Consider the following 11669-nt stretch of genomic DNA (forward strand, 5'->3'; position numbering starts at 1 on the left):
ACTTTATTATGGGACATGCATGGGTCAAAAAAATATGTAAAAAATATTTTTGGATAAAGATTAGATGTATATTTTGAGAAAATATTAGAATACTGAAGACTTTGCTCAAATAGAGTGTCTAAAGGACCTTAAAGTCGAGCAGCATTTTTTATGTTTTTTGGGTCCATAGTCTTTTGATACTCGAAAATTTTATTACGGGACATGCATGGGCCAAAAAAATATGTAAAAAAATATTTTTGGATAAGAAAAAGATGTATATTTGCAGGAAAAATAAGGACACTAAAGGTTCTTTGTTTTAAAACCTTTTAGATAGCCTTAAAGTTGGAGCACAAAACCGATTTGTATTAATTAGCATCAAGAGCATTTGTTCATTGACAATTTTATTATGAGACGTACTTGGGTTGACAAAATATGACAAAAATATTTTTGGATTAGGAAAAGATGTGTTTTTACAAGAAAAATAAGGACACTGAGGGTTCTAAACAAAAAGGCGTTTTAGAAGCTTCTAAAGTGGAAATGCAAAATTTAACATTTTATCTAAATTTTTTGGTTGCATTAGGATTTTACTTAACTTTTTTAATTATAGCAAGTTACTGGAAGTTTTTGTAACATTAGAAAGACATATAGAGAATTTAGTTTTGTACATATTTTACTAACACATTATTTAAATTTAACAGTTAGTTTAAAAGTTACAAGAGATATAATAAACACATGCACTGTGAGTCGACCTCAAAAAAATGCTCTGTTTTCAAAAGCGATTTTAAAGTATACCGAGTTGCTGTAAGTCCTTATAACCTTAGAAAGAATTATAAACAATTTAATTTTGAACAAATTTCATTAATACATCATACAAATCAGACATTTGGTTTGAGAATTACATGAGATAACAGTTAAACGCACTATAAGACAAACACAAAAAATGATCCGTTTTCAAAAACAATTTTAGAGTATACCGAGTTGCTGTAGGGTCTTATAGTATGAGAAAGAATTCTAGACAACTTAATTTTGAACAAACTTTCTTAATAAGTTATTAAAATCGGACGTTTGGTTTAAAAGTTACAAGAGATACAAAAAACAAAGGCACTATAAGTCAGCCTCAAAGAAATGCTCGGTTTTCAAAAGCGATTTTAAAGTATACCGAGTTGCTGTAGGTCCTTATATCCTTAGAAAGAATTATAAACAATTCCATTTTGAACAAATTTTCTTAATAAATCATTAAAATCGGACGTTTAGTTTAAAAGTTACAAGAGATACAATAAACAAATATCTCGTGTAACCATGCAAAATAATAACAGACTAAACTTTGAACCATAACACGATATCTTAATAATTAATAAATAATTTTATCATACTCACCTCTCTTTCGCACTCACCCAAAATCCCTATCTCCCATCCCTTTCTCATCCTTGCACCTAAGTAACTGTGCAAAATTCATATCTCCGTCTCGTTTCCTCTCACCCAAAACTGTATCTTCTATCCCCTTCTTTTCCGAACGGTTAAGTAACTGTGCAGTGGCGCGACCGGGTTCAGTTCTAATTCAGTGTCAGAAGAGAAAGGTCCTCGTCGTTCTGTGGCATTTTTAGAGAAATTTAGTGAAACAAATGTAATATTAAAAGAAAAGTGTTTAGTAAATTGTTTATTAAAGTGTGGAGTGAAGATTTAAAGTGTTTGTTGAACCAGAATTGTAAAGGTTAGTATTTTAATTGTGTTTTTATTCGGGAGAAATTGAAGCTGTGTACGTGTTGCTAAGCCGGCCGGCATTTTGATTAGTAGAGAGAAAATAATAAAAAGAATAATATATATATATATATATATATATATAAATGTGTATATATATGTATATATATATATTTATTTATTTATTACTTTTATTATTAATTATGTCAAAAATTAATTTGACAGTTTTCTCTCTGACATGTGTCAAACTTCACTCCTGTCAGTTTGACGTTTGCCTAAATTATTAAAAAAAATAATTAAAATATTTATATAAATATATATAAATATGTATATATATATATATGTATATATGTATATATATTTATTTATTTATTTATTACTTTTATTATTATGTCAAAAAATAATTTGACAGTTCTCTTTCTGACATGTGTCAAACTTCACTCCTATCAACCCTCCTGTCAGTTTGAATTATTAAATATATATATATATATATATATATATATATATTTATATAAATATATATAAATATATATAAATATATATTTATATGTATATATATTTATTTATTTATTACTTTTATTACAAAAATTAAATTATCTATTATATTGTCGATATAATGTAAAATCTTGATTAAAATAAAAATTTAATAGCCAGTATGAAAAAATATGTATCATACGGAACCTTATTGTTTTATGTCAATCAATTTTAGATTTGAATATATTCTATCGAGACCTTTTAAATGGTACCCCATACGACATATTTGACGCAAAACGTTTTGACATCTCATTACATCCATCAGACTGTAAATTTGTTCAAACAATGTCTTGTAACTTTCAAACGATAAGTCTGATTTGAATGCAATATTCGACAAATTTGTTCAAAATTAAATTATCTACATTATTGTGTAAGATAGTCAAACTCTAAAGCAACTCGGTATACTGTAAAATCTTAATTAAAATAAAAATTTAATAGTCAGTATGAAAAAATATGTATTATACGGAACCCTATTGTTTTATCATGTCAGTCAATTTTAGATTTGAATATATTCTATCGAGACCTTTTAAATGATACCCCATACGACATATTTGACGCGAAACGTTTTGACCCTTAATTTGATCCATCGTACTGGTGCATTTATTTATTAAAAGTCTTGTAACTTCTAAACGGTGCGTCTGATTTGAATGCAATATTCGACAAATTTGTTCAAAATTATATTATCTATAATATTGTATAACATCATAATGCTCTACACCAACTCAATATACTTCAAAATTGCATACAATGATAAGCGGTTTTTTGTAATTTTTTCCACTTATTTCTACAATCTAACTATATTTATATTAATGAAAAAATCCTAGAAAAATCCCTTAACAAACTTCAGGAAGATTTATGAGAATCCGAATAATCGTTTAGAAGGATTAACCTTTCATATCCCGTTACAGAAGAATTTTATATATAAGATATATAATTATTTCTCGAAGCTTTATTAATTTATTAACATTAGAGACTTGTCAAGAAATTGGATTTGTAAATGATATATTAATCCTTTAGTTTTCCAATCTTATCTAAAATTTAATCCAATAAATTAAATTTTTACCAAAAGTTCATCCCAAATTATCATAATTTTTTCTAAGTAATACAAATACAATATGTGCACATAATTATTCAAAAAAGTGTGCAAAATTCATAAATTTTCATTCTGAAATGACAAAATTTAAATTTTATAAATTTGTTTTAATTTTATCCAAAAAACTTTATTTTATTAAATGTAATCATTGCTCCTTCAATTTATCCTGAAGGGTATTTTGATTTGTTTTGATCATTTCAAATATAAATATAGTTTGTTGAGTAATAATAAATACTTTTTACAAATTTATTACAAAAGTTTCAAAAATTTCTCAAAATGTTTATACAGCAAAAATTGAAGTACTTACTAAAAGTTTATCCAAAAAGGATATGTGTATTTGCACCAATTTTTAAAACATATTTCTGTTTATTAATGTTGCATTTTTGCATATTTTTTTTCTTGAATTATACACTGGTTTTCGAGTTTTATAATTTTACCAAATATTTTTCCAAGTTTTTATCATAAAAATTGTCAAAGAAGCACACGTGGATTTGTCTTAATTTTTAAAATTACTGCAATTAAAATTTTTGCATAAAATTATTCTTAAAGAACTTATTATTGATATGTAAATTGTATGACTTAGCTAAAAAAAATACCTAAAACGTATATTTATCAAATTTGATATCTTTTAACCAAAATTTCTAATAAAAGAATTTTTGCATTGCTCTTAAATTTTAAAATTATTATTTATTCAATATAATATATTATTTGAGAATAGAAAGTGATAATAATATGATTTTGCTAAAAATTTAGCTTGCATTATACCTAATTCTTAAAATTGAAGTGTTTATGGAAAAAAATTTAAACAGCAAGTGGATTTGTCTTAAATTTTTAACAAATTTGCAAATTGTTTAGAATTGTTTAATAATTTGGTAAATTTTTATAGAACTTGTTTCGCAAAATGCATAGAAAACCAACTTGAATAACTGAAATTTTACCTTCTTTTTTAAAACAGAATTTATTCTAAAAGAATATAGTTTGTTGAGTAATGTTGAATACTTTTCACAAATTTATTACTAAATTGTATGTTGACTTTAAAATTTGAAAAATTTCTCATACAGCAAAAATTGAAGTACTTACTGAAAAGTTTATACAAAAACGATATGTGTATTTGTACCAATTTTTAAAACATAACATTTTTAATTTTACCAAATATTTGACCAAAATTCAAGTTTTATTTTATTACAATCAAAAAAATTGTAATAAAAGCGTGGATTTGTCTTAATTTTTAAAATTACTGCTATTAAAATTTTTGCATTAAATTATTCTTAAAGGACTCATTATAGATTTAATGGTTTTATTAATTTAATAATTTAATTAAATTTTATGGCTTTACTAAAACATATTTAAAACGATGTAGATTTTAACAAATTTGATGTTTTTAACAAAAGTATTACAATTTTTTTATATTTTTAGTCAAAATTATATTGATTTTATAAAATTCAAACTTGTTCAAACAAATTTTTCTTCTAAACTTATCTAGATTTTTTTTTTAATTTTACATATATAATATAAAATGTCATTTTACTAAAATTTAAGTTTTAACCAATTGTTTCTCCTAAATCGGTCTAAAATATGTCTTATTTTTTTAAATTACTGTTTGCTCATTAAAGTCCTTAAACAAATTTATTTATAAATAACATATTTACATATAAATTATGTCATTTTAGTAAAAATTTAACTCATAACGACATAAATTATAACTAATTCTTATAATTTGAAGTTTTTACCAAAAATTTATTCTAAACTACATGTAAAATTGCCTCAATTTTTTAAACAAAGATTGTTTATAATTTTTGCAAAATTTTACATAAATTTTAACATGAAATTGTCTCAATTTTTTAAACAAAGATTGTTTATAATTTTTGCAAATTCTTACATAAATTTTCTCACAAAGCACATACATATAGGAATTTTATAATTTACATATCTAAAATTAACCTAGAACAACAAAAATATTATTTTATTTTTGATACCAAAAGTTTGTTCTGAAAGAATATATGAAACTTGGTATAATTTTTAGAATTGTTTGTATATATATATATATATATATATAAATATATATATACATATATATATATATATATATATATATATATTCTTCAGAATCTGTGCCAAAAATTTGTAAATTTTTGGCACTAGTACTAGCATAGTAACATGTGCTTCAGAACAATATATTAGACAAAACACAAGTATTACATAAACATTTATGCAAATTTTCGTAAAAATGTGATAAGACAACAAATTTTACATTCAGAAACTGGTTTTGTACTTCAAAATGCTTTGACATAGGTCAATTTTGTGCAAAAAACGTATGATGGGTCCAAAGGTGATCCTAAAATAAAATTAATTTATTAAAATGATGACTGATTTTCCATAAAATATTTTTACAATTTTGGATTAAAAATTCAAAAAATGACCCAGGCTAAGCACAGTCTAAGCGCCACTCTGGTACAAATGTTTACGCAAGTGCGTTTAGACTGTTTATGTAAGGAGCACTTTTTCAATTTTGTTAGAAAACTATTGAAAAATGTGTAAATGCCGCCAAGCTAAGCACAGTATAAGTGAAAATGTCGCACAAAATTATTTGCAAATGCGTTGTGACTGTGACTGTACGGGAGCACTTTTTCAATTTTGTGTAAATTTAGGCAAATATTTTTTGGAATTGAATTCGACGATTGTTAATGTTCTGGAGATAAATTGATTTATTTATGATTTACATTTGATTTGCTCAGATATAACAAGATGGCAAAAATAATGAAAGTTACAGTATTTGTAATAATATGTTTGAAAACGTTTAGAATTTTTCGAATATTTCATTACGGTACGGGAAGTTCCAGCAATTTGCCTTAAGGCACGATGCCATATACCACTAGTTTTGCAATACAATTGTCAGACCTCAATAATTTTCTCAATGTGACCCTAATTTTGCAAAAAAAGTGTCCGTTATTTTAGCATCTGTCGCTCTAGGTAATTTTCCCAAACAAACATATGGGTAGCAGCTGTTTTAAAAATCGCAAAAAAATCGACAATGGTTTAAGTTTTATAAATAGATTTCCGTATCGTTTTGTATTTCAAATAAAACATTTTTTTGCAATTTGATAAATCCGTTATTTGTGTCTTTGCAAAAGTGACACCAGAATAGTTGTAGAGTTTGTTCACCTTTTGTAGTAGAAATCGGATAAAAATTATAGATTGTTTGAATGTTTGAATTGTTTAATAATGGGAGAATAAAAATATGTTTTATATTTAAAAACACTAATGTAATTAAAGTCATACTTCAAATATGACTGATCGGTTTGTCATTGTAATTAGCATTTAGGACTTGAACCTTTATTAGAGAAATGAAATATTTGTTGATTAATAAATTCTATAATATTCGTTCACACTGTGGATTATGTTAAACAACGCCTAAACTAAATATTGTTTTCGCAACTTCACTCATCATTTAATAATTGTATTTGAAGAACTTCATGTAATTAAAATTAACATACATGCATTGACTGCTTGTATTTTTTACTTTTTCGCTGGCGATATAATCTCATTCTTTGAACAATGTAATATCTGTCTTGCCTAAAAAATATTTTCCATTTTAATAACTTCAAAGATTTATAGAAACTACGAATAATATAGAAATAATTTCTAATCAATAAACTTACGTTTAATACACGGCACAGAAGTTTAATTTGTTTTATTATTTTTAAGAAACAGGGTAAAATATTCTTCTGATTCAGGCATTTTTTCGTTAAATTAAGATTTGTACTACGATGTAACTTTAAAATGTTCATTTATCTATGCGGATTTCCTTGTTGATATCGGTACGCATGCAACGTTGATGCCGTTACGCATACAACGACAGATCTCTATTCACATACACGACGACTAATCACGATCGACCCGTATAGAAATGATATCGTCGAGAGGGAATGACGAATCTTTGGCACTCGACTCTGATCTTATCTGCCGTAACGCACTTCCGTTGCATTTGTACGGATTTACATCCTAGTCGCGCCTCAAGAAGTTTTACTTCAATAATGAAAATTTATTAGGATTTTTTTTGAATATTTTAGGCATAAATATATTCAATATATGGTTCATTAAAGGATAATAAAAATTACTAAATATTTTTAAATGTTCAGAAATAATTTAAACAATTTTTTACCATTTGAAGTACCAAAAATTAGCAAATACTTTAATCACATATTGATATTTATTATTATCAACTTATTTATTTATTTTACAAGCCGTCGGTATAATAATATTATAATAAGGCTCAAGTGAATATTTTGCAGATTTAATATAATTTAATTAACTATTAACTATTTTATTACTTATTTATTATTTAAACTTATTTATATTTAGTTAATTTTAATTATTTTTAAATATAACTAGTTTGTTTGTTGCAAGTATTTTTTAAAAATTTAATAAGAATTTTAATAAGCTTTACAATACTTTTACAATATAATAATTTTATTTAACAAATTTTAAGTTTATATTAGATTCAAACGTTTAAAAGTTTGACCAGTAACTACTTTAAACCACAAATAATAATTAACTAAAAATTTGATCGCCGAGGGTTTTTCTAAGACAGAGGCTAGATTTGCATTTTAACCTAGAACGGCGGGTCGTTTTAGGTTGGCGTGCAAAGTTAGGAAAAACTTAATCGGTTAGGAAAAAAATAATTTTATTTAAATATATATATATATATATATATATATATTAGGGTGGTCCTTAAAATGGTCATTCTCGAATTTCCTTGCTCCCAGGGACTCAAATGGTTCCAAATAGATAAAAAACAATTCTCTGAAAGTTTTAGCTCTTAATATTATCGTTTAGATAAAGCGCAATTCAATCAAAGTTTTGTATGGAAATAGCATGAAAAAAATTTTGAAAATTTAAAAAAAATGTTTTAGGTATAACTTAGCGACAAATGAATGAGTTTTATTCATTCATTTGTTCGCTAAATTACATCCAAAATTTTTTTTAAAATTTTTGAAAATTTTTCCATGCTATTTCCATACAAAACTTTGATTGAATTGCGCTCTATCTAAACGTTAATATTAAGAGCTAAAACTTTCAGAGAATTGTTTTTTATCTATTTGGAACCATTTGAGCCCCTGGGAGCAAGGAAATTCGAAAATGACCATTTTAAGGACCACCCTAATATATATATATATATATATATATATATATATATATATATTCGGAGCGATAAACTCACAGATTTTCGAAATTCGACCTTCACCTTAACTCTCTGTTTGTCAAGAGTTTTGTATTTTTTTCCTCTTAATGAGAAAGAGAAACATGTGAAATTAAATTATGCAATTTGTATTGTAACATATGACTTGAGGATATAAATTTCATAACACATAGTAAACCTGGATCAATGAATATAATTAATAGAAAAGAAACTTAATAGAAAAGTTCTCTAATGAAGGTTCATTTCTAAGTGCTAATTACAATGACAAACCCATCATGTCATATTTGAAGTACGACTTTAATTACATTATTGTTCACAAATATTATACATATTTTTAATGCTGTTATAAATATCATTTATCTATTACCGTTGTTTAAATATTTAATCATTTGTTTATCTATTTTCAATCTGAATTAGAAAAATTTAGCAATCTCTCTTTGCAAAAAAAATTATAATCTTTGACATGTCATAATCTCTTTAACGAGTTTAATAAGTTTATCGGCTGAAAAATACGTATTTCTGATAAAATATCTATACAAATACATATCGAATATACATTTATAAATATGTATACATATGTATATATATGTATATAAATTTATATGTGTATTTTCTTGAACAAAAATACATTTAATCGAGCTGACAACAAGCGCGTGTCGACCACGCTTATTTTCTGATAAGAATTACATCAGAAAATTATATCTCATAAACAAAACTGATATGAAATTGATGATTAAAATCGATTTTGTAAATAATTTATAGTGGTGTGAAATGTAATATATATTTACGTATTTTTGGTACGAATTTTTGTATATATTAAATCTAAATTTGGTAAGTTAATTTGGAAAAAAATCACTGGGAAACGTGTAAAAACCAATATTTTGCAAAATGTTTTAAATAATTTTTTTAAACAAAATTTTGATATTAAAAAGTACAACTAGTGGTGGAAAATATAATTCAGGTTTAATATATAAAATTTTGCAAATATTAAAAATACATTCAACACAAAATTTGGCTGTTTCAAGTATTTTACAAAATCTATGCACGAATCGATTTTAGACAATTTTTATTTGTAAATAAATTTAAGGTACACCGAGTTGATGTAGAGCTTTATAGTGTTAAAAAATATTATAAATGATTCAATTTTAGACAAATTGTCTGAATATTTCATTTGTATCAAACAAATAGTTTAAAAGTTACAAGAGATTTAATAAATAAATACCCAGAATCAATATTTACAATTAAATTTCTTCGGAGTAATAAAAATAATTATTTTATAAAAACACTTTTAAAATATTGCTAAGTTAAAAACAAATTTTTGGTAATAAAAAAAAACATTTATTTAAAAATGTATATTCACTATAAAAGTTAGATTTTTAAAATAGATTTTTAAATATAAATTTAGTAATTTTCTTACTCACGCCTCTTTTGTTCTTAACATTATTTATATTTTTTAAATTCTTAAAATTTTATACAAACAATTACTTTTACATTAATTTATTACTAAATAAAACAAACACAAGTAGTTAAATTTACCTTAAAAATCATTTCATTGAATAACAATTACAATTAGCAACAAATTAGCATTAATTACAACAATCAATTGATTTTGTAAATAAATATAAATAAATTATACAATAGGTCAAGGTACACAAAAGATTCAAGATTCACATGAATTGTAAAATTACTTTTATATAATTTTATTAACAAATAAAATAGAAATTAACTGAATAAATTAATAATTTATTTTTTTTAATTACAATATTTGTTACAACTGCTAAATAATTTAACATCTGGTAACAATAAGGAACAATAATATAAATTTAAATTAAAAAAGTACAAAATAAAGGATAGTATTTTCATTAAAATGATATCCGTAGTATGTTGAAATAATTTTAAAATGCTATTACAAAACGTGAAAATTTGCATTAAATAATACATCAAATAATTATATAGTTTTATGTAATTATATTTAATTGCATTAATTATAATATAATAAAATAATGATATATAAAGTTTAATGAACTGTAATGATATGTTTTAAGCCAGTATAAAACTACAAAAACTACAATGTTTATATTTCACTATATTTGTTAGTGTTTTTTTTAAGAATTTTATTGAAATCCGTTGATGCCGATACGCATACAATGACAGATCTCTATTCACATACACGACGACTAATCACAATCGACCCGTATAGAAATGATATCATCGAGAGCGAATGACGAATCGTTGGCGCTCGACTCGGTCGTAACGCACTTCCGTTGCATTTTTACGGATTTACACCCTTATCGCACCTAAAGAAGTTTCACTTAAAAAAATGTTAGATGGTTTGCCTTTTATATACTTCGCCCTTCATCGGTAGGGAACTTTGCACCTCAACCTAAAACGAGGCGTCGTTCCAGGTTAAAATGCAAATCGCCGCTCCGGGAAAATAATTTCTTAGAAATTTTCCACTATCGATTTTATGAATTACAAACTAATTTAATAACGTTGATTAAATATTTTATTACAGCGCATACCTGTGATAAATTGATCAATAGCCGTTATTTATTTATTTAACAAACAATTGAAAGCGTTTTTTATTACTCGTTAAATTAGTAATAAAATTTATCAATTACTCTGTGTTAAAACAAATTCTCCATTATGACGTTAATTATAAATTATATAATAAAATATTACTACTTGGCGTATTGGGGTCAACAAAATTCAGAAAAAATATTTTTGGGTAAAGAATATTCGTATATTTTGAGAAAAAATTAGAATACTGAAGACTTTGCTCAAATAAAGGGTCTAAAGGACCTTGAAGTCGAGCAGCATTTTTTATGTTTTTTTGGGTCCATGGTCTTTTGATTCTTGAGAATTTTATTATGGGACGTACTTGGGTTGACAAAATTTAGAAAAATATTTTTGGGTAAAGAAAAGATGTATATTTGCAGGAAAAATAAGGACACTAAAGGTTCTTTGTTTAAAAACGTTTTAGATAGCCTTAAAGTTGAAGCACAAAACCGATTTGTATTAATTAGCATCAAGAGCATTTGTTCATTGACAATTTTATTATGAGACGTACTTGGGTTGACAAAATATGAAAAAAATATTTTTGGATTAAGAAAAGATGTATATTTGCAGGAAAAATAAGGACACTAAAGGTTCTTTGCTTAAAAA

At 24.7% G+C, this 11669-nt stretch overlaps 1 protein-coding gene across 1 annotated transcript in view; it reads left to right on the forward strand.

Annotated features, from left to right (window-relative positions):
• The first annotated feature begins 1533 nt into the window (after positions 1 to 1533).
• The window catches only part of LOC113389240 (acyl-CoA Delta(11) desaturase-like), a 37386-nt gene continuing 27250 nt past the window's right edge, over positions 1534 to 11669 (forward strand). The window contains exon 1 of the mRNA XM_026626299.1: positions 1534 to 1690. The gene's annotated coding sequence lies outside the window, so the exon portion shown is untranslated. The remainder of the gene's footprint in view (positions 1691 to 11669) is intronic.

Source organism: Ctenocephalides felis, unplaced genomic scaffold (assembly GCF_003426905.1).
Source record: "Ctenocephalides felis isolate EL2017-DRISC unplaced genomic scaffold, ASM342690v1 CF-g0.4_SCAFFOLD_03573, whole genome shotgun sequence".
Taxonomy (NCBI): domain Eukaryota; kingdom Metazoa; phylum Arthropoda; class Insecta; order Siphonaptera; family Pulicidae; genus Ctenocephalides; species Ctenocephalides felis.